This window comes from Sus scrofa, chromosome 9 (assembly GCF_054392235.1).
Source record: "Sus scrofa isolate SSC_HxYL_T2T_F1_AM1 chromosome 9, Sscrofa_HxYL_maternal_Yorkshire_Landrace_v2.0, whole genome shotgun sequence".
Lineage (NCBI taxonomy): Eukaryota > Metazoa > Chordata > Mammalia > Artiodactyla > Suidae > Sus > Sus scrofa.
The window spans coordinates 93,414,066-93,439,527 of record NC_139391.1 but is presented as its reverse complement, the minus strand read 5'-3'; the positions used below and the strand labels follow the sequence as shown (position 1 = coordinate 93,439,527).

Sequence of the window (25,462 nt, the reverse complement as noted above, 5' to 3'; positions counted from 1 at the left end):
TCCAGACTTCAAAAAAACTGCAGAGGAAGGAACACTCCCAAGCTCATTCTGAGATGCCCCCTCACCCTGATACCCAGAGCAGGCAGATACCACAAAAAATTATAGGCCAGTATCACTGATGAATATACACACAAAAATCTTGAACAAAATACTAGCAAACCAAATCTAACAATATATTACATATTAGTTTTATAACAAAATATACTTGATCAAGTGGGGTTTATCTCAGGGTTGCAAGGACTATCATATACCACATTAACCATATGAAGAATGTTAGATGAATATATAGATGCAGAAAAAGCTCTTGACAAAATTCAACACCCATTTTTGATAAAACTCTGCTGAAAGTGTGCATGGAGGGAACATAACGATGAAAAAACCACAGCTAATATCATTGTCAATACTGAAAACCTGAAAGCACTACCCTAAGATCAGGAACAAAACAAGGATGATGTCCACTCTCCCCACTTATATTCACTATAGTTTTGGAAGTCCTAGCCACAAAAGTCTGAAGAAGAAATTAAATGAATCCAGAATGGAAAAAAAAGTCAAACATGTCATTGTTTGCAGATGACATGATAGTATACATATAAAATCCTAAAAATGCTACCAAAAAACATCTAGAGCTCAGCAATGAATTACTTAAAATTGCAGCATACAAAATTAATACAGAAGTATGTTGTTTATCTATATACCAACAAACTATCAGAGAAGCCAACAGTTCTTTTTAACATTGCATCAAAAAGAATCCAATACCTAGGAATAAACCTAATAAGGAGGTGAAAGACCTATATTCTAAAATTTATAAGATGCTGGTGAAAGAAACTGATGGCACAAACGGAAAGATATATGTATGGGAACAATCAATATTGTTAAATGACTATACTGCCTGAGGCAATCTACAGATTAAATACAATTCCTATCAATTACCAATGGCATTTTCCACATTTCCATACAAATTAAAAATTCCACAAAAAGACCCTAAATAGCCAAAACAGTCCTGAGAGAGCAGAACAGAGCTAGAAGAATCACACTCCCTCACTTCAAACTATACTACAAAACTATTTTAATCAAAATAGTATGGTCCTGGCATCAAAAATGGACACATAGATCAGTGGAATAGAGAGCCCAGAAATAAACTCATGTACTTATGGTCAATTAATCTGTGACAAAGGAGGCAAGAATATACAATGGAAAAAAAGTGTCATTAATAAGTGGTGCTGGGGAAACTGTATAGCTATCTGTAAAACAATGAAATTAGAACATTCTCTGACACCATACACTACACAAAAATAAAATGGATTAAACATCTACATGTAAGCATGGATACAATAAAACTCAGGAAAATACAGGCAGAACACACTGACATAAATCACAGAAATGTCTTTTTGGATGTATTTCCTAGTGTGATGGAAATTAAAGCAAAAATAAATAAATGAGATGTAATTAAAAGCTTTTTCACAACAAAGGAAACCACTGAACAAAAAGACATCCCACAGAGTGGGAGAAAATATTTGTGGGACTAACAAAGGATTAATTTCCAAAATATACATATACCTCAATAAAAAAATTAAAAAAAGATGAAAAACATAGCTGATGTACTAAATAGACATTTTTCCAAAGAAGACATACAGTAGACCAACGGGCTCATGAAATGATGCTCAACACACTAATTATTAGGGAAATGCAAAGCAAAACTACAATGAAGTATTACTTCACACTGGTCAGAATGGCCATCATCAAAGCATCTAGAAATAAAGGCTGGGGATGGTGTGGAGGAAAGGGAACCCTCCTACACTGCAGGTGGGAATGTAAATTGGTACAGCCAGTATGGAGGTTTCCTAAAAAACTAAAAATACAGCTACCATATGGCACGGCTATCCTACTCCTGGGCATATATCCAGAGAAAAACATTATTTGAAAAGGTACATGCACCCCCATGTTCTTGGCAGCACTACCTACAACACCCAAGATGTGGAATGAGCTTAAATGTGCATTGACAGATGAATGGATAAAGTTGTAGTACATATATATACACAATAGAATAACACTTATCTGTAAAAAAAGAATAACACCATTTGCAGCAACATGGTTGGACGTAAGTGATTTGTGAAATAAGTTAGAAAGACAAATATCCTATGATATTAATGGGTAAACTAAAATATGATACAAATGAACTTTTTTATAAAACAGGAGTAGACTCACTGATACAGAAAACAAATGGTTACCAAAGGGGAAGGGAAGGATAGATTAGTAGCTTGGGGTTAGCACATATAAACTATTATATATAAAATAAACAAGGACCTGGTGTATAGCTCAGGGAACTGTATTCAATATCTTGAATTCCCATCGTGGTTCGGCTGTAACAAACCCAACTAGTATCCATGAGGATACAGGTTCGATCCCTGGCCTTTCTCAATGAGTTAAGGATCCAGCATTGCTGTGAACTGTGGCTTAGGTCGCAGACACAGCTTGGATCATTCGTTGCTGTGGCTGTGGTGTAGGCTGGCAGCTAAAGCTCCGATTCCTCCCCTAGCCTGGGAAATTCCATGTGTTGCAGGTGTGGCCCTAAAAAATGGGGAGAAAACAACAACAAAGTGTATAATATAAGGGAAAAGAATATGAAAAATTACATGTATAACTGAATCACTTCGTTATACACCAGAAATTAACACATCATAAATCAACTATATTTAAATTAAAAAAAATTTTTAAATGAAAGTAAGTGGTATTAAGAAAAATGGTAATAACATTGTAAAATTTGTACAGCCACAGTGGAAAACTGACAGTTCCTCAAAAAGTCAGACATAGTTACCAAAAGATGAAACAATTCCACTCTTAGGTATATATTCAAGAAAAATTAAAACATATATACATAAAAAGTAAATAAATGTTAAATAGCAGCATCATTCACAATAGCCAAGTCTGGAAACCACCCAAACATCTATAATGAAATATTCTTCCATAAAAGGAATGATGTACTGATTCATGCTACAACATGGATGAACCTTTTAAACATTATACTAAGTGAAAGAAACCAAATAGTATGATTCCATTTATACAACCTGTTCTCAATAGGCAAATCCATAGCAACAGGAAGTAGCTTAATGGTTGCTAGGGAGTGGGAAGAGGAAGGAATTGGGACTACTAATGGATGCAGAATTTTTTTTTGGGATGATGGAAATGCTCCAAATTATCTTATGACTGCACAAAATTTGAACATATGGAAAACCCATGGGGTTTAATAATTTAATGATTTTATTCTTATTAAATAAATTTGTTATGTAAATTTTCTCAATTAAGATGTTTAAAATAAAAATCTGCCCCTAAGAGATGATCAGATATTGGTCTAAACTGTTTTCTCTCTCAAACTTCTGAGTTGGCAGCAGTAAATACTGGCAGCAGTAAATATTGTTTTGTCTTCTACTTCTTTCAAATAAGTATTTAGTACACTGCATCATCTTAAAGCCCAGTTGCCTTTCCTCATACATAAGACTGATAAACTTTTCCCCATGTGCATTAATTTGACAACTTGCCCTGATTTTATTTGAAAATTTTTATAAAGCAGAATTTCACTGTTATAAAATGGAGCAATTAGGCATAGAAGCAAAATCAGCAAATACCAATCTGAAACTAAGATTTCAATAGCAAATAAACTGCAGTCTGAATAGTTGTAGGTAATTAGTTCCACATTCATTGGACATAATAAGTGCTCTGGTACTTACTGACTCAAGGAAAAATCAGGATGAATGAAATACCTTGCCAATTCTTCCCTTAGTAAACAGCTGGAAACAAGGTAATAGACCCATTAAAAAGGATCACGATGTAAAATTTAAAATTTAGAATGTATTAGTAAATAAAATGATCTACAAATTTATGAAATTATGAGCAAGAAAGGAAAAAAAATCCAAAGACAATGTGTCTAGTACATGAAAGAAATTCCTGTTAATTCTATATCCCACCATATTTTGTAACAGTCTAATGTCTTTCAGATTTGGTTGTGTGTAGGCCAGATTACCAGTTAAAGGAAGATTCTTACAAGTATCAAAAAAACATTTAGTGTAGAGTTCCTGCTGTGGCACAATGGGTTAAAGATCCGAGTACAGAGGCTCGAGTTGCTGAGGAGGTGTGGGTTTTATTCCTGGGCTGGCACAGTGTATTAAAGGATCTGGCATAGGTCATAGCTGTGGCTCAGATGCAGGGAGCAGATGGAGCCATAAAAAACAAAACTTTTGGTATGAGTATTCATGCCTGTATGCAATGAAGCCTGAAAGAATATTAACCCCCCAAAATGAGTGATGATACAAAAAATAGCTCAATGACTAGTATTCTAAGATATTCATATACATTTTTTATGCATTACTTTTAAATAACCTTTGCAAATTAAAGGACAGTGATTTAACCTGATGAAGGTTGAGTAACACTTGATAGTGAATTTTCCTGATTCTTATCAGTTTGTTACTTGGAACAATTTTACATACTTCTCTAGGATGTGGTCCTTCACCCATAAAACAAGAACATTGAACTGAAAGCTAAATGATCTATAGATTCCTTTCAGTTATAAAATCTAGAATGTCACTGATAATACCATATTGTAAATACTTGTATTACCTATTTGGAATCTATTTATATCTGATTAGAATTATGAAGACTGAGATTTTAACCTATTTGCAAGGTAACAAGGTAATCTGCACAAGACGTCAGACTTCTAGGTCACAGATAAACGACTTTTATTACCCATGGCACATCAAGTAGCCATAGCATCTTTTTTGTGTCAGTTCTCCTTGCCCTGCAAGTCTCCCAGGGACAGTGCTGAGGACCCCCAGATGGATGCTGTATGTGAAGAAAGCTTATGTCACAGCTAAGAAAGGCTACGCTTAGTGACTGTAATCATTTATAATGGTTGCAAGCAAACCTGCCCAACTTTTGCTCCAGTGGGAGTTATCATTATCTTTATTACACTGGGCAGTAAAAAAACCCCTGGACTTTGCTGTAGAGGGAGACATTTTTTATTTTTTAAGGCTTTAGCTATATAAAGATCCTTGAAAAGTTTAGTCTGCAGCAAAAGCTATTGGTGTCTCTTGTTCACAAGATGTGCAGAAATGCAAGAGACTTCTGGAAAACTGTCTTCTGCCATTAGCTCATCTCCAAAGTGAGGGCAATTAATATATCCTCAAATTTATATATATGCTATATACCACTACAGATATATAATATATTCATACTATAGCATCCATTATTTTGACTTTAATATCAAACTATTCACTAATGCTTTTATTATCTTTAGAAAATATCTTCAGGTTGCTTACTGTTTATGTATTTTTTCTTATTTTAAAATGAATAGTCAAAATGCTAACATTTTGGTGTATCACACACACTCATTTATCCATTTTCACACTCACACATATTAGTGGTTATCTGCCCATTTTTTCTAACATTCCTTTTGGAAACTACCTCTTCTCTATTCTATGGATTCACTCAGGATTGTGCAAGTCTGGGACTCAGTATAGAGCCCCACCTGACCCCATCCCAGGGATCATGGGCTCTGAAATAACCAAGTAATTACACAAGTAGCAAGGTAGCTTTGGTAGTACTTTTTTTTTTTTTTTAATTTAGGGCTGCATCTTGTGGCATATGGGAGTTTCCAGACTAGGGGTTGAGTCGGAGCTGCAGCTGTTGGCCTATACCACAGACACAGCAACGCCAGATCCGAGCCATGTCTGCAATGGACACTACAGCTCACAGAAACGCCAGATCCTTAACCCAATAAGCTGGTCATGTGGTAGACACCTGATAAATATTTGTTGAATGAATGAAAAAATTACACTCTAACTCCGCTCTTTGTAATTTCTAACCACTTCAAGGTTGGATTATTATACAAGTGTAGAGAACAGCCATGGAGTCAAGTGTATTTTAGTTCAGGAGATCCACTGAGCAGACTCTATGCTTTGTTTCCCTTTTGTATTTAGGAAAAGGTTGGAGTAATCCATCCTTAGGAGAGAAGAGCTCTTATTAAGTCTACTTTAATATTATGTATTTCAGGCTTTACACTCTAGAGCTATATTCCAGTAAGAACAACTTTTTGTATATGTGTTCTCTTAGAGCTACAGTGTCTTGTCCTATTAACATTTTCTACCTTGACAGGCACTGCTGTAGCAAACAAGAATTTCACAAACAATATACTGACTTCCCTCCTCATAATCCCCTATTATAAGTCAGAATTATTTTTTCCCAAGCAACTGAAGCCTATTAGGATTTGCAAAAGCTTAAAAAAAGGGGGGGGGGGAAGGAGCATCCCATGACTGAGCACTGACCTCTACCCCTGACTCCCTGGGAGTGTGCATGGCCCACTGCTGCTGGGGCCAAGGGCCCCATGACCAGGCACTGACCCCTCCCCCCACCTTCCCAGGAGCTGGTGCAGCCCACTGCCACCACTGAAGATCCCAAGACCAGGAGTCAGCTTCTGCCCCTGCCTCCTCAGAAGCATGCAGGGCTCACAGCCACTGTTGAAGAGCCTGTGACCAGGTGTCAAGTGCTGGCTGCTGCCAGGCTGTAGGAAGGGTCATGCAATCCACTGCCACCTCCCTTTTGGACTCCATCTAGAGGTGGCATTCAGCTCCAGGAGTGCTCATGAGCCACCACTGCTCCCATCATGTGCTCTGGGTACACACGTGAGCTGCTACCACTACTGAGAACTCGAGGACCAGTCAGGCACCAGCCACTGCATCTTCACACCTACTGTCAGGGAGATAATGGCCAGCATGCATTGAGGAAAGAGATGACAGGAACACATACTAAAAACAGCCCAGCGACTAAGGACGAAGAGCTGAAATCTCTCCTCCCTACTGTGTGAACTGCAGATTCACACCTCTGCTTCCAGCCTTATAAAGTCAGTGCTGGTGGAATATCCAAACAGATGAATGCTCCTGCACCTGAGACAGGTCTGGTTTAAGCAGCTGTGGGTTTTAGTGGGCAGTTACATGCAGGGGTTGGACCAGGCCAGAACTCAGCTGCCTCCATACATATCACAGCAGGCCCAGATGCAAGAATACTGCAGTCCTGGGTCCTGACCTCAGTGTATCTGCACTGGTGACCTAGTGAAAACAATGCCTCAGAGACACCAGGACTAATTATAGACATACCCATGGACACTACCCAAGAGCAGTGTCAACAACAAGTTACTTTGTGACCCCATACAACAGAAAAGGTGGCACACACTCACAAGTGAACAGCTACAGCAGAAGAATACTCAGTGGCTTCTCTTCCAGTGGGAATGCTTCAAACTCACCTACGTTCAATTGTAGATCAGAACATAGCTCAGAAACAGATTAGGGGGCTACTACTCCAACAACTAGGGAGCAGACCATTCTCTTTACAGGTCTGTGACAACCACAGAGCAAAGAGGAAGCTCTTTTCAATATCTAATGCAGGTTCTTGTCACCACAACATCAATTACACTTCCTATCAAGGGGATAAAGGCCAACACACACGGAGGAAAGAGGTAGCAGGTAACCAAACTAGAAAAAGCACTCACACCAAAATATATGAATTATACATTAAACACACACAGACTGCCTAGAGTCATACTGAGCTGACAGCTACCTCTAAACATACCCCTTGACATGGCCCTGACCACCAGAGGGACAAGACCCAGCTCCACACCAGTCTGGGAAGGCACCAGTCGCTCCAACCAGGAAGTCTGCACAAACCCCTGGGCTGACATTACTCAGTAGAGGGCAGCAACCAGAAGAAAGAGGAACTAAAACCCTGCAGCCTGCAGAAAGGAGACCACAAATGTACAAATTTAGATACAATGAGATGACAAGAGAAAAATATGTTTCAGACAAAGGAACATGATAAAAACCCACAAAAACAATTAAATTAAGGGGAGATAGGCAATCTACCTGAAAATTCACAGTAATGATAGTAAGAATGATTCCAGATCTCAGGAAAAAAAATGGATGCACAGATCAAGAACTTACAAGAAATGTTTAACAAAGAGCTGGAAGATTTAAAGAGCAAGTGAACAAAGATGAACAACACAATATGTAAAATGAAAAACACACTAGAAGCAATCAATAGCAGAATAATTGAGGCAGAAAACAAGTAAGTGAGGTGTCAGAGTAGTGGAAACCACCACCATGGAAAAGAATAAAGAACAAAGAATGAAAAGAAATAAGAACAGGGAGTTCCCATTGTGGCTCAGTGGTTAACAAATCCAACTAGGAACCATGAGGTTGTGGGTTTGATCCCTGGCCTCACTCAGTGGGTTAAGGATCTGGCATTGCCAGGAGCTGTGGTGTAGTCACAGACATGGCTCAGATCCCACGTTGCTGTGGCTGTGGCGTAGGCCAGTGGCTACAGCTCCGAGTGGACCCCTAGCCTGGGAACCTCCATATACTGCAGGTGCAGCCCTAGAAAAGACTAAAAAAAAAAAAAAAAAAAAAAAGAAGAAGAAAGAAGAACAGTCTAAGAGACCCCTGGGACAACATTAAATGTAGCAACATTCACATCATAGGAGTCCCACTAGGAAAAAGGAGAGAAATGTCCTGAGAAAATAATTGAAAAGATTATAGCTGAAAACTTCCCTAACGTGGGAAAGAAAACACTCACTCAAGTTAAGCAAGCACAGAGATTCCCATACAGGAAAAACCCAAGGAGGAACACAGCACGACACAAACTAATCAAACTGACAGAAGTTAAATACAAACAAAATTAAGAGCAACAAGGGAAAGGCAATCAACAGCATACAAGGGAATCCTCATAAGGTTATTACCTGATTTTTTTTCTTTTTAGAGCCACACCAGTGGCATATGGAAGTTCCCAGTCTAGGGGCTGAAACAGAGCTGCAACTGCCAGCCTACACCACAGCTACAGAAACGGGATTCAAGCTGTGTATGTGAGCTACACGACATCTCATGGCAATGACAGATCCATAACCCACTCACTGAGTGAAGCCGGGGATGGAACCCACATCCTCATGGATACAAGTCAGATTCATTTCTGCTGAGCCATGACAGGAACTCCCTATTACCTTATTTTCTTGAGAGAAAACTCTACAGGCCAGAAAGGACTGGCAGGATATATTTAAAGTGATGAAGCAGAAAAAAACTTCAACCAAAAATACACTACTAGCAAGGATCTCATTCATATTTGACAGAGAAATCAAAAGATTTGCAGATAAACAAAAGCTGAAAGAATTTAGCACCACCAAACTAGCTTTACAACAAATGCTAAAGGAACTTCTCTAGGTTGAAAAAAAAAAGGCCACAACTAGAAACAAGAGAATGACAACTGGGAAAACTCACAGGTAAACAAAATAAAAATAGAAAATCATACACAGACCAACACAATTATCAAAATCAGCAATTGTGAGGAGAGGATGAATGCAGAATATGGAAAATGCATTTGAAATTAAGAGACCATTGATTGATTGGTTTTTTTGCTGTTGAGTTGTATAAGTTGCTTGTATATTCTAGAGATTAAGCCCTACAAGCAACTTATACAACTCAACAGCAAAAAAACCAATCAATCAATGGAAAAATGGGCAAAAGACCTGAATAGACATTTCTCCAAGGAAGATATACAGATGGCCAACAAACACATGAAAAAATGCTCAACATCGCTGATTATAAGAGAAATGCAAATCAAAACTACCATGAGATACCACCTCACACCAGTCAGAATGGCCATCATTAATAAATCCACAAATAACAAGTGCTGGAAGGGCTGTGGAGAAAAGGGAACCCTCCTGCACTGTTGGTGGGAATGTAAACTGGTACAGCCACTATGGAGAACAGTTTGGAGATACCTTAGAAATCTATACATAGAACTTCCATATGACCCTGCAATCCCACTCTTGGGCATCTATCCGGACAAAGCTCTACTTAAAAGAGACACATGCACCCGCATGTTCATTGCAGCACTATTCACAATAGCCAGGACATGGAAACAATCCAAATGTCCATCGACAGAGGATTGGATTCGGAAGATGTGGTATATATACACGATGGAATACTACTCAGCCATAAAAAAGGATGACATCATGCCATTTGCAGCAACATGGATGGAACTAGAGAATCTCATACTGAGTGAAATGAGCCAGAAAGACAAAGACAAATACCATATGACATCACTTATAACTGGAATCTAATATCCAGCACAAATGAACATCTCCTCAGAAAAGAAAATCAATCATGGACTTGGAGAAGAGACTTGTGGTTGCCTGATGGGAGGGGGAGGGAGTGGGAGGGATCGGGAGCTTGGGCTTATCAGTCACAACGTAGAATAGATTTACAAGGAGATCCCGCTGAATAGCATTGAGAACTATGTCTAGATACTCATGTTGCAACAGAAGAAATGGTGGGGGAAAAACTGTAATTGTAATGTATACATGTAAGGATAACCAGACCCCCTTGCTGTACAGTGGGAAAATAAAATTTAATAAAAAAAAAAAAAAAAAAAAGAGACCAGCAACTTAAAACAATTTTGTGTCAAAACCTTATGGGAACTATAATAAAAAAAACTATGATGGACACATTCATAAAAAGAAAAATCAGTTCAAATTCAACACTAAAGATAGTCATCAAATCATAGGAGAACAAAAAGGGGGGGAGTCCAACAAGAAATCCAAAACAATCAAAATAATAGCCATAAGTACATACATATTGCTAATTACCTTGAATGTAAATGCATTAAATACTCCAACAAAAAGACACAAACTGGCTGATGGATATAAAAATGAGACCCATACATATGCTGTCTATAAGAGATCCTCTTCAGATCTAGGGACACATACAGACTGAAAGTGAGGGGATGGAAGCAGATATTCTATACAAATGGAAGTCTAAAGAAAAGTGGAAAACAATACTCATATCAGAAAAAAATAGACTTTAAAATAAAGAAGTTATAGGAGACAAAGAAGGACACTATCTAATGATCAAAGGATCAACCCAAAGATATAATAATTGTAAATTTTATGCACCATACAAAAGAACACCTCAACATATAAGGCAACAGCTAAAAGTCACAAAAGGATAAATCAACAATAACACAAAATAGGGACTTTAACATCACACTTTCAGCAACAGGCACATAATCTGAACAGAAAGTCAATAAAGAAACAGGCCTTAAATGAAACATCATACCAGGAAAACATAATTGATATTTATAGAACATTTCATACAAAAGCAGCAGAATACACTTTCTTCTCAAGTGCACATGGAAATTTCTCCAGGATAGATCATATCTTGTGCCACAAATTAAGCCACAGTAAATTTAAGAAAACTGAAATTATATCAAGCATTTTTTCTGACCACAACACTATGAGACTAGAAATCAACCACAAGAAAAAAAAACCTGCAAAATATAGAAATATGTGGAGGCTAAACAATATGATACTAAAGAACCAATTGACTACTGAAGAAATCAAAGGAAATTAAACAATATCTAGAGACAAATGAAAACAAAAATGCAATGATCCAAAATCTAAGGGATATAGCAAAAGCAGTTCTAAGAGCAGAGTTTATAGTAATTCAAGCCTACCTCAGGAAAAAAGAAAAACCCTAAATAAACAACCTAATCTTAAACCTAAAGCAATTAGAGAAAAAAGAACAAACAGAACTCTAAGTTAGTAGAAGGAAAGAAATCATAAAGATGAGACTAGAAATAAATGACATAGAAATGAAGAAAAAAATAGAAAAAATCAATGAAACTAAAAGCTGGTTCTTTCAAAACATCAACAAAATTGATAAATCTTTAGCCAGACTCATCAAGAAAAAAAAAATCAGAAATGAAAAAGGAGAAATTACAACTGACACCACAGAAGTACAAAGAATCCTAAGAGATTATTATAAGCAACTATAAGCCAACAAAATGAACTAGAAGAAACTGAAAAATTCTCACAACGTACAACCTTCTAAGACTGAACCAAGAAAAAATAGAAAATATAAACAGACCAATCACAAGTGTTGAAATTGAAACCATGATTTAAAAGCTTACCAAAACCAAAAGTCCAGGAGCAGATGCCTTCATAGGTGAATTCTATTAAACATTTAGAAAACAGTTATAATCTATCCTTCTGCAACCCTCCCAAAAAACTGTAGAGGAACTACTCCCAAGTTCATCACCTCAAATGAAACAAAACCAGACGAAGACACCACAAAAAAGAAAATCACAGACCAGTATCATTGATGAATATAGATGCAAAAACCTTAACAAAACACTAGCAAACCAAATCCAATAATACATTAAAAGGACCCTACATCATGATCAAGTGGAATGTACTCCAGGGATGCAAGGATTCTTCAATATAGGCAAATCAATAAATGTGATACACCTCGTTAACAAATTGAACAATAGTAATGATATGGTCATATGGTCATATGGCCACGGATATAGAAAAAGCTTTTGACAAAATTCAACACCCAACTCTCCACAATGTGGGCATAGAAGAAACCTACCTTAACATGGTGAGGGCCGTATATGACAAACCCACAGCTGACATCACTTTCAATGCTGAAAAGTTGAAAGCACTTCCTCTAAGATTGGGAATAATACAAGGATGTTCACTCTCACCACTCTTGTTCAACATAGTTTTGGAAGTCCTAGCCACAGCAATCAGAGAAGGAAAAGAAATAAAAGGAATCCAAATTGGAAAGATGTCAAACTGTCACTGTTTGCAGATGACATGATACTATATGTAGAAAATCCTAAAGACAGTACCAGAAAACTACTAGAGCTCACTAATGAATTCAGTAGAGTTCCAGGATACAAAATTAATACACAGAAATCTCTTGCACTCCTATCCACTAACAAGGAAAAATCAGAAAGAGAAATTAAGAAAACAACCCCATTTACCATCATATCAAAGAGAATAAAATACCTAGGAATAAAACCTATCTAAAAGGAAAATAATTTGTACTCTAAGAATTATAAGACACTGATGAAAGAAACTGAATATGAAACAAATAGATGGAAAGACATACTATATTCATGGACTGGAAGAATCAACATTGTAAAAATTACTATACTACCCAAGACTGTCTACAGTTTCAGCGAAATTTCTATCAAATTACCAATGGCATTTTCCACAAAAAATAGAACAAAAACTTTACAAATTGTATGGAAACACAAAAGACTCCAAATATCCAAAACAATCTTGAGAAAGAAAAACAGAGCCGGAAGAATGAGGCTCCCTACTTTAGCTATATTACAAAGCTTTAGTCATCAAACAGTATGGCACTGGTACAAAAACAGAAATATAGATCAATGAAATAGGATAAAAAGCCCAGAAATAAACTCACACAATATGGTCAATTAGTCTATGAAAATTCTAGCAAGTTATTATACAATGGCCAAAAGATAGCCTCTTCAATAAGTAGTGCTGGGAAAACTGGAAAGCTACATGTTAAAGAATAAATTAGAACATTCTCTAAGACCATATACAAAAGTGAACTCAAAATATATTAAAGACGTAAACATAAGGCTGGACACTATAAAACTCTTAGAGAAAAATATACACAGAACACTGACATAAATTGCAGCAATATCTTTTCTGATCCACCTCCTGGAGTAACGAAAATAAATAAAAAATAAACAAAGTGGACCTAATTAAACTTAAAAGCTTTTACACAGCAAAGGAAACCATAAAAAAAAAGACAACCCACAGAAGGGGAGAAAATATTTGCAAATGATACAACAGACAAGGGTTAAATCTCCAAAATATACAAAAACCTCATACAGTTTTACATCAAAAAACAAACAACCCAATCAAAAAGTAGTCAGAAGATCTAAACATTTCTCCAAATAAGACATACAGATGGCCAAAAAAACACATGGAAAGATGCTCAACATTACTAATGATGAGATAAATACAAGTCAAAATTATGAGGTATCATCTCACACCAATTACAATGGGTATTATCAAAATATCTATAAATGATAAATGCTGGAGAGGCTGTGGAGAAAAGGGAACCCTCCTACACTGTTTCTTGGAATGTAAATTGGTGCAACAACTATGGAGAATAGTATGGAGGTTCTTTTTTGTTGTTGTTTTGGTTTTTTTAACGGCCGTACCTAAAGGAAGTTCCCAGGCTAAGGGTCAAATCAGAGCTGTAGCCGCTGGCCTATACCACAGCCACAGCCATGCGGGATCCAAACCACATCTAAGACCTACACCACAGCTCAAAGCAATGCCAGAGCCTTAACCCATTGAGTTAAGGATCAAATCTGTGTCCTCATGGATGCTAGTCAGATTCATTTCTGCTGAGCCATGATGAGAACTCCTGGGGGTTCTTTAAAAAACTAAATATAGGACTCCTATATAGTCCAGCAATCCCTCTCCTGAGCATATATCCTGAGAAAACCATAATTCGAAGAAAAACCCTAACTCAAAGAAGCCCCCCAATGTTCATAGCAGCACCATTTACAATAGCCGAAACATGGAAGAAACTGAAAAGTCCACCAACAGATGACTGGATAAAGAGGATGTGGTACCTATATACAATGGAATGTTACTTGATTTTTAAAAAGAAGGAAATAATGCCATTTGTGCCAACATGGATGGACCTAGAGATTATTATACTCAGTGAAGTAAGTCAGACAGAAAAAGACAAACATATGAGATCACTAATATGTGGATTCTAATAAACAATAATACAAAAGAACTTATTCACAAAACAGAAACAAAGATTTTGAAACCAAATTTATGGTTACCAAAGGGGAAACGTTAGTGGGGGGGGGGATGATTTGGGAGGTTGGGATTGACATACACACACAGCTATAAAGCACAGGGAAACCTACTTAGCACTCTGTGATAGCCTATATGGAAAATGAATCTGAAAACGAATGGACTTCAACGAATGGACTAACCAACATTGTAAGTCAACTATACACCAATAAAATGTTTTAAGAAGTGGGAATGCCTGAGAGGTGCTATCAAAATTCAGCAGTGCCAGTGAAATTCCAGGATAAAGAATGCTGCTAGACTTCAAGAAAGATTAGATGAAGTTACCCAAAAGTAGCAAGAGTTTCTCTTGATCACTCATAGGCATTACCTACATTTTGCTGCCCCAACCGTATGTGATCTTTTGGCTCTCGGAGCTGATGGCAAGTTCTTAGAAGAAAGAATCTGGTGCACTATGGGGACAATGTCTGCTCCTGGTAGGACTAACATGGCTGCCTGGAGAGTTTATTGTGATTTAGGAGGGCTTGTAGGAACAAGTCCCCTCAAAAGGGAGATCACTGTTATCTGGAAAATGGTCCAAAGGGTGAATTCCACACCTGGTGTCCAATAACCATATTTTCATCTTAATAAGCATTTTGAAATAGTGAAATTTTCTTTTTATAGTTTTTCTTTCTTCATAGAGCTGTTAACTGAGTTTCATTTTCTATTCAGTCAAAAAGACATGAGATAGAAGTAGCAACATTATAAAATCATGAAGAATCATCCTAATCTATATATAATTAGTGTGTGTGTTTGCAAACAAACTGCATTCTCAGGCTATTGCTAAATGAATCAGTCAAGCTGGGAGCATAAAGCTTTAAGAAGACGTATGTTTTGTTTTTACAACCCAGAGATAATAATGCCTGTCATCACAAGAGGTCATAAGTGGTGGGAGGATTACGAGAGGCATTTATACATTTATTAAACTGTAGTACTGGAAGTTTGTATTTTATTGTATGAAATACATGGGTCATCTATTTCCTCATTTCAAAATAACAAATTTTTAGAAATGGGAAAGATGCTATTAATTCTTAAATCACTCATTAGTTAGAGCCAGTGCTGAGGCAGCACAGTTCATTCCAGTCCTCCCATTCAATTGTTGGAAACTGCCTTCATTGTCCCGAAGGCTACGGTTTGCAATGCTGGAGCACTGTTTATTGCTCCGTGCAAGGAAAACAAATGAAAACACAGAAGGTTGCCAAAGTGCCTTTGTGGGTGTATCAGCAGATTAAAGAAAAGCCAATAGAGGTATGGTTTTCATCTAGCCAAATGTTGGAGATTCTGTATATTTTACCAATCCACATGTGACAGGGAGAGAGAAATAATGTGCACACAGCCTAGATTTGGGTTCCTTTGTTAACTGTCTCTACATTTGAGTGTGATTTATTTCAAAACAGGAAAACCTGAACTGCCAACACATTGAAAAAGCAAATAGTGAAAACTTTTCCTTGGTTGCCAAAATGTCCAAGGAACACTTTAGAGACAGACTTGGACCAGAATGACTAAATGAAAGAAAGAAGGAAAGAAGGAAAGAAGGAAGGAAGGAAGGAAAGAAAGAAAGAAAGAAAGAAAGGAAGGAAAGAAGGAAGGAGAAAGAAAGAAGGAAGGAGAAAGAAAGAAAGAAAGAAAGAAAGAAACAAACAAACAAACAAACAAACAAAGAAACAAAGAAAGAAACAAAGAAAGAAACAAAGAAAGAAAGAGAGAAAGAAACAGAAAGACAGACAGAGACTATAACCAACTTTATTTTCTGGACACCTATTTTTTTTTTCTTTTTTAATGACTCAGGGCTTAAATTTTTAAACTGTATTTTCTATGCATATATTTCTTTCTCGATCTATTCCACTGGCTGTAAGAACATCACCAATGATTCAAAGAGAAGAGAAAAGACTGGAGAGATTGATAAGTAAGACTCCTCCACCTACATTCTAAAGTAGGCTTCGAATTTTCTCCAAATTGAATTTATAGACTAAAACAATGCAAATCACAAGAGTGACAGCTCTAATCTCATACAGAGATCAGTATAGTTCTACAAATCATAACTGAGGAGTTTCTATCAATTTTTCTTAGGAGTACATTGATAATCCCAACAAAGTTTATTTATCATGTAGATAAATATATGTATTTTAAAACTAACACTTATTTTCTGTTAATTTTGGTTTTAGCCTACATATTCTATTTGATACCACATGATGTTGTACCTTAAGGCCTAAACTTAGCAGTCTGGTGGTCCCAAGTTATTTCATGAGGCTGAATGTGAATATACTCTCACTGTAAAAGGCCATTTGCTTTTTATTTGGATAATTTTTGTTTTTCCTCTGAGCCATTCATTCATAACCAATATTTACTGTATGCCTACTATGTAACAGACTCTGATTTAGGCACTGGAATTGTATTGTCCCAAGTTTTTTCACGAGGCTGAATGTGAATATACTTTCACTGTAAAAGGCCATTTGCTATTTATTTGGATAGTTTTTGTTTTTCCTCTGAGCCATTTATTCATAACCAATATTTACTGTATGCCTACTATGTAAAAGACTCTGATTTAGGCACAGGAATTGTATCGGAGAACCAAAGAGACAAAAATTTCCTGCCAATGGAGGGCATGTTTTAGTTGTCTTCCATTGACAAGCAATAGGTAGTATGTCAGGTAATGATAAATACTGTGGAGAAAAGTAATGCAAAAGACATATCAGTGTGGAGAGGATTACAATGACAATTTTAAATAACATAGTGAATACAGGCCTTATTACAAGGTTAAATTAATGCAAATACTGATGGAGATGGATTCAGAGAATTTCAGAGTTAGGGCATAGTCAGTGAAGAGGCCCAAAGATGCCTCTAGTTTCAGGTTTCTCAAAGATTTCCAAACCAAGGATTGCAGTATGGCTATCAGTGAGAACAATGTAGAGAATGAGATGAGATGAATTCATTTTTCATTTTAAAACTTTGTATATCATTTCAACTTGGCAATAATCTAAACATACTATTTTGAAAGAATTAATGATGTTTGCTTAATAATTATTCAAATATAAATTATCTCAAAGAAAACTCAAGACCTGTAATTGGAAAAAAATTTTAACGTTAAATGTCACATGAATATGCCTTATTTATTTTGGTTTTAAATTTCAAAAAAAGGGGACTATATTCATGGGTTTTCAACTTATATATTATAATTAGATCAAGTAGTATTATTCCCATTAAACAGATGATATAGTAGCTTTCAGAGGTCAAATTTTGATTATTTTATCTTTTAATCAGTTTAAATTATTGATTCAGGTATGCTTTATGTGTTTGGACATATGGAATACCCCCAAATCTATAAATATACCTAGTATAATAGGGATTATTTCAATGGAACCAGAGGATTTAATGGCATAAGGAAGTGAGTATGTATATAATATTCTTATCACAAATAAGTGTGTACTTAGTAAAAGGTACTTTAGGTATAACCATAAATGAAGTTCCTCTCTTCCCACATCATCTCTTTAACAGAATCACATATGATTCATAGTCCTAATAAGGGAAGACTTACTATCATATAACTATAATTTTCTAGCCTTGTTAATTTTATTAGGAAAGGACAGAGATCCAAGCTGAAATAATCATGTTTTCTTTCTGAAGATTTTGGGATAGAGAACCAGAGACTGAATCAGCATATTGGATGGAGACTGGAGCTGTAAATTCATGAAGAATGGAGATAATGTCAGGAAAATAAGCAGCTAGATTTTGATGCAAGCTAAAATTACTAACAAGCAGAAATTAGGACCTTGCAAAGAGAGCTATGTTTCTGTGAGAAGATGATAAATGGTATGTCCCCAGAAGGACAGAGTTTAAGAGACTGGCTGCTAGCCAAATTTCATGTAAGACCTGGCTGTATTTCCTGCTGTTGCCTCACCATAAGAGTATTCTCTTTATGATAAACATCCTTTTAATTTGAACTCTTTTTTTAGGGGGTTCTGTTTCTTGCAACCAAACAGCCCTTCACTATTGGTAGAGACCAGTTAGTGTAAGGATTGACTTTGACAAGTAAGCTTGTTGCATTGTTTAACCAGGTGTTTAAAATATTAAGTATGACAGAAAGCTGCTCAGATTTCTAATAGATATCCATAACTGAAATAAATAAGGCATCACTCTTTTATTCTTCCTCATTTGACTAAAGTTGAGTTTAGTGACTACCTTCTACATTTGGGCACTGGAAAATTACACTTATGAGTATGTAACACATTCACTATTTAGGGGAAATATCTAGACTTGTACTCACCTTCATCTGGATGTGAATGGGCTTCATTTCTTTAGTAATTTGAAAATATAGTAATATTACTTCTAACTACCTCTTTTTTCCCTTTCTTCCCCATTTTATGATAACACAGTGAACAAAGAATATGGAAAACAATGATGAGAGAAAAGGCTTTGTCCTACTTTATTTTAAAACTTTAAAAAATAGTGTATTATAAGATAACTATTTGCAGGTTTAAGTTAAGTACAAAGATGGCTGCAACTACTACAAACTGGTCCACATTATTCCTTTGCTTATAGAGTATTTTTGAAGTAAAGAAAATCTTTTGAAAAGGAATGCTCCCTGTTCTGATTTGTGTGGCTGTAATTCAAACTTTGTCTACTATGATGGCAAGATAATGCAGATAGGTTAGCACTCTCTTATAGGTGGTGACCCATCTTTATAAAGCTGATTATGCCACCTTTCTCATCAAGTGGGCAAGATGTATAGGATAAATCCAAGAAGTCATAATACTATTTTTATAAAACATATAATAAATTTCTCAAAGAATTTAAAAAACTTTTACTTAATAGTGAAATTTAGCTTAGTCTTATAGACACCAAAACCAAAAAACAGATTAAACTCATGCATAAGGGAGGGGGGAGGAGATGAACAACGTTCTTAATCATCAGTCAACTATTGGATTAGTACATGATATTGTAGAAGTACTGTAGAAAACTGTATGTTTTCTAAAGTGAAGGATAAATGAGATATTCTATAAGATAGATGTTTGTTTACAATAATATTCTATAAGATAGATGCAATGTTTACAATATTTACCCTCACATTTACTACTATATGTAACACTAAGTTTGTCCTAACATTTTGGCTCAGGCTGCAAATCTATGATGCAATGAGAGTGGCCTGGGAAATATTTTGAACTACATTTTGGCAATAGCAGTGCCCTCTGGAATCTGCAGGAGTTTAGGTCCAGGCTCCCTCACAGATAGAAAAATCTGAGGATGTTCAAGTCACTTGTATAAAATGGTGTGGAATAGTCTGTCCTCCATATCCTCACATTCTGTCTAGATCACTGAACCATGGGTTCTGAGGGTACATTTAGGGTTTGATGGATCCACATTTAGTTGAATCTGGGGATACAGAATCTGAGGAGCCAGTGGGCCATATAGTATATTTCTATAAACTTTTTTCTAATATAAACCATGTACAACCTAGATATGAAAAAGATCTTAAATCTCAACAAACTAAAGTCCAGGACCAGATGGCTTCATAGGTGAATTCTACCAAACATAGAGGATATTTAACACCTATACTTCTTAAACTATTCCAAAAAACTGAAGAGGAAGGAACACTTTTGATCTCATTCTATGAAGCCAGCATCACCCAGATACTAAAGCCAGACAAAGCTATCACCATAAAAAGAAAGATAAAGGCCATTATAACTGATAAAAAAGATGTAAAAATGCTCAACAAAATACTAGCAAACCATTTCCAACAATACATTTAGAAAATCATACAACATGATCAAGTGGGATTTACCCCAGGGGTTCAAGGAATTTTCAGTATTTGCAATACAGTCCATGTGATACATGACATTAACAAATTGAGGAATAAAACCATATGATCATCTCAAGAGATGCAGGAAAGAAATAAAGGGAATCAAAACTGGAAAGGAAGAAGTACAACTGTTAATGTTTGCAGATGACATAACACAATACATAAAAAAAACCTAAAGATGATACTAGAAAACATCCAGAGTTCAGCAATGAATTCCTTAGAATTGCAGGATATTTACATACAGAAATTTATATACAGAAATCTGTTTTGTTTCTATACACTAACAACTATCAGAAAGAGAAGATAAAGAAACAATCCCATTTACGATAACATCCAAAAGAATAAAATGCCTAGGAATTAAAACTATCTAAGGAGGCAAAAGACTTTTACTCTGAAAACCTCAAGACACTGATGAAAGATATGGGAGACCGCACAAACATGGAAAAATATATTGTGTTCTTGGATTAGAAGAATCAATATTGTCGAAATGACCATACCATCCATGGCACTTTTAAAGATTCAATGCAATCCTTATCAAATTATCAATGGAATTCTTCACAGAACTCAAAAAAATAATTTTAAATTTGTGCAGAAACACAAAAGACCCTGAAGAGTCAAAACAATGTTGAAAAAGAATAATGGAGTGGAAAGAGTTATGCTCCTTGGCTTAAGACGATATTACAAAGCTATAGTCATCAAAACAGCATGGTACTGGCACAAAAATAGACACACAGATCAGGAGAACAGAATAGAGAGCCCAGAAATAAACCTATAAACTTACGGTCAATTCATCTATGAAAATAAGCCAAGAATATACAACAGAGAAAAGACAGTTTCTTCAATAAGCTGTGGTGGGAATACTGGAAAGCTACATGTAAAAGAATGAAATTAGAACATTCTCTAACACCATATACAAAAATCAACTCAAAATGTATTAAAGACCTAAACATAAGGCCAGATATTATAAAACTCTTAGTGGAAAACATAAGCAGAACACTCTTTGATATAAATTGTAGCAATATCTTTTTGGATCTGTCTCCTAGAGTCAGAAACAAATGTGACCTAATAAAATTTAAAAGCTTTTGCACAACAAAGGAAATCATAAACAAAGCAAAAGGACAACCCATGGAGTAGGAGAAAATATTTCCAAGCAATGTGAGCAAAAGGGGATTAATTTCCAAAATATACAAACAGCTCATATACTTCAGTATCAAAAAAAAAAAAAAAAAAACTCAATCAAAAAAATGGCCAGCAGACCTAAAAGACATTTCTCCAAAGAAGATATACAGATAACCCATAGGCTTATGAAATGATGCTCAGCATTGATAATTGTTAGAGAAATGCATATCAAAACCACAATCAGGTATCATCTCACACTGGTCAGAATGACCATCATCAAAAAGTCTACTAATAATAAATGCTGAAGATGGTGTGGAAAAAAGAGACCCCTCCTACACTATTGGTGGGAATATAAACTGGTGCAACAACTATGGAGAAGAGAATGGAGGCTCCTTAAAAAAAACAGAGTCACCACATGATCCAGCAATCCCATTCCTGGGCATATACCCAGAAAAGACAAAACTCTAATTCCCAGAAGATACACACACTCCAATGTTCATAGTGGCACTATTTACAACAGCCAAGACATGGAAGTAACCTAAATGTTCACTGACACATAAATGGATAAAGAAGATGTGGCATATTTATAAAATGGAGTATTTTTCAACCATAAAAAAGAATGAAATAATGACACCTGCAGCAACATGGATGGATCTAGATATTATCATACTAAGTAAGTCAGGCAGAGAAAGACAAATATAGGATATCACTTATATGTGGAATCTAAAATGTGATAGAAATGAACTTATTTACAAAATAGCAATAGATTCACAGACATAGAAAACGAACTTATGGTACCAAAGAGGAAAGTGGAAGCTGGAATAAATTAGGAATTTTGGATTAAAAGATACATAATATTATATATAAAACAGATGAACAATGAGGACATACTGTATAGCATAAGAATTATATTAAATATCTTCTAATAACCTATAATGGAAACAAATCTGAAAAAGGAAAAATATATATCAAGTGCTGTATACCTAAAACATTGTATATCAACTATACTTCATTTAAAAAATGATGCCCCAGGATGGAGTCCAAAAAATGCCCATACATGTTATGATATGTTATATATATATCAAAGATTTGGATACAGTTAACAAATTGTTTAACAAATGAAGGTTATTTTGAGAAGAATAGAAATAATTGAGAGACAGCTTAGGAGAAAAGATAGAGATATTTATACAAGATTAGGATAATTTAACTCAAAATAGGAACTAATTACAATTAAGTGGATGACAAAAGAATCACTAAAGTAACTTGAACATGTAGAATTTAAGGCAGAAGTAAACTGATTACAATAGTATATAAATTTGGACAAAAAACTGAAATGAAACATTAAGTAAAAACAGTGACAAATTTAACTGGATGGATAATCATCTTTCAGAAGACAGGATTTTATTCATGCAAAGTCATTTGCATTTTTATAATTTTTAAGATCTGAAGTAAGCTTAATATAGTTTTTCTTGACAATAATCAAGAAACAAATCCTAATAGCTCAGGTTTTCTAGGAACAGAATGAGGCCAAGAAAAGACAAAGCTCTTGAGCCCTCCCAACAATACCAGTAAGTGAAGATGAGAGAACCTTAGTAGGGATCTTTACTTTTTCATATTTTCACTTAAGAGAATGCATCCATTATTTTTAATTTTTTGCTTATGTAAAGAATTTAAATAAATATTCCAATTCCACAATTCGAAAAATATGATAACCTTCCTCATTGTTCCTGTCTCGTAACTCATCTTACTTTCTCATTTCCTTCCATTAACACTTTTTGTCATATAAAATTCTTCACCCCTCCCCATATTTTCCTTCATTTTTCTTCATTTGAATTTTCTGCATATTGGAAATAATCATTTCTATAGAGGACGATCCCTTGAAAACCCCTTCAGTTACTAAATCTACAATATAATTTTTTTCAGCTTATCCTTTCCATTAATTTACTCCTTCTCATAAATGTACTTAAATTACGAGAAACTTAATCAAAAGAATTTTAAAAAATCAATAAACACATGGGAGGACTTCCATTTCCTGGTTCCACATATAAGGAGGTTGCAAGTCACCATTCCATGCTAACAACAATTAAAAAGCTGAAAAGAATGAAGAATCAATGACTTTTCTTGAATTCATAAGGGAGCACAGCACACAGGGCAAACTGGACAGAGAGTGGAATACAGAGCTTCCTAGAATTTAACCCCCCAAAATGGAATCCTGGGAGCACCAGTACCAGAGCAGAAAACGCAAAACTGTCATTGAGAAAGTACCGGAGACTTAGTATGGACAAGTCTGAAAGTTAAAAATTCTAGGGGAACCCAGTCATGGGTGGGGGCGGGCCCACAATACTGTAAATTTACCTTTAGGAACTTGCACAGGTTTGCATAGCAAATACTGGAGAAAAATCCCCTCACGCTTCTGACGAGAAGAAAACAGGAGCCATTTTGAAACAGGGCGGAGCACGCTGATCTCAATAAAGCCTGTCTTCAGGTGAAAGGAATTAACCAGAGCCAACCTGCCAGGGTGTAACCAGAGCCCAGCTGACTCTGGGAAGGAAACTAACGCAGAGTGGTCGGCCGCAGCCTTCCACGTGGGAAAAGGGAAATACCCAACTCCAGCCTATTCAAGCCATCTTGTCCCACCTAAGGGAAGAGAGAGAAGGGCGGGCAGGGGGAGACACAGAGAGAAGGGAGGGAGAGAGGGAGGGAGAGAGGGAGGGAGGGGCGAGGAGAAAGAGAGGGGAGAGAGAGAGAGAGAAGGAGGGAGGGGAGAGAGCGAAGGAGGGAGGGGAGAGAGCGAAGGAGGGAGGGGAGTGAGCGAAGGAGGGAGGGGAGAGAGCGAAGGAGGGAGGGGAGAGAGCGAAGGAGGGTAGGGAGAGAGCGAAGGGGGGAGAGAGCGAAGGGGGGAGAGAGCGAAGGGGGGAGAGAGAGAGAAGGAGGGTGGGGAGAGAAAGGAGGGGAGCGGGAGACAGTGAAAGAGGGAGAGGTGAGGAGAAAGGAGAGAGAGAAGGTGGAGAGAAGGTGGAGAGAGGTGGGGAGAGAGTAGGGAGAGAGAGGAGAGAGGAAAAGAGAGGAAAGGGGGAAAAGAGAGAAGAGAGAGAGAGAGCGAGCTGGGGGGGAGAGGGAAAGAGAATCAAAAAACTATGTAATAACCCCCCCATCTTATAATCACTTTATTGAAGCCCTTTTAGTCTGTTCTTTTCACCTGGTACATCATGTCCAGCTATCAAGAAAAAGTTATAAGGCACACTAAGAGGCAAAAAAAATACAATTTGGTTTTTTTGTTTGTTTATTTTTTTGCTTTTTAGGGCCACACCTGTGGCACATGGAAGTTCCCAGGCTAGGGGTCTAATCAGAGCTACAGCTGCCTGCCTAAGGCACAGCCGCAGTTACGCCAGATCCCAGCCACCTCTGCTATCTACACCTCAGCGGTTAGCGAACCCGACTAGCATCCATGAGGATGCAGGTTCGATCCCGGGCCTCACTCAGAGAGTTAAAGATCCGGCGTGGCCATGATCTGTGGTGTAAGTCACAGATGCAGCTCAGATCCCTCGTTGCTGTGGTTCTGGTGTAGGCCTGAGGCTACAGCTCCGATTCGACCCCTAGCCTGGGAACCTCCATGTGCCATGGATGCAGCCCTAAAAAAAAAAGACAAAAAGACCCCCCCCCCCAAACAAAAATACAATTTGAAGAGACAGAGCAAGTATCAGAACCAGGTATAGCTGGGATGTGAGAACTATCTGACTGGGAATTAAAACAATCATATTTAATATGCTAAGAGTTTCAATGGATAGGGTAGATTGCACGCAAGGACTAATGGCCAATGT

At 36.6% G+C, this 25,462-nt stretch overlaps 1 long non-coding RNA gene across 2 annotated transcripts in view; it reads right to left on the bottom strand.

The window, feature by feature from the left end:
- Positions 1-24,612, bottom strand: part of LOC102161480 (uncharacterized) — a 33,587-nt gene extending 8,975 nt beyond the window's left edge. Inside the window, exon 1 of one of the 2 annotated variants that reach the window (XR_014816809.1) lies at positions 23,997-24,612. This is a non-coding gene — a long non-coding RNA (uncharacterized LOC102161480). The remainder of the gene's footprint in view (positions 1-23,996) is intronic. The other variant, XR_002335850.2, reaches the window with a different exon arrangement.
- Positions 24,613-25,462: the final 850 nt, after the last annotated feature.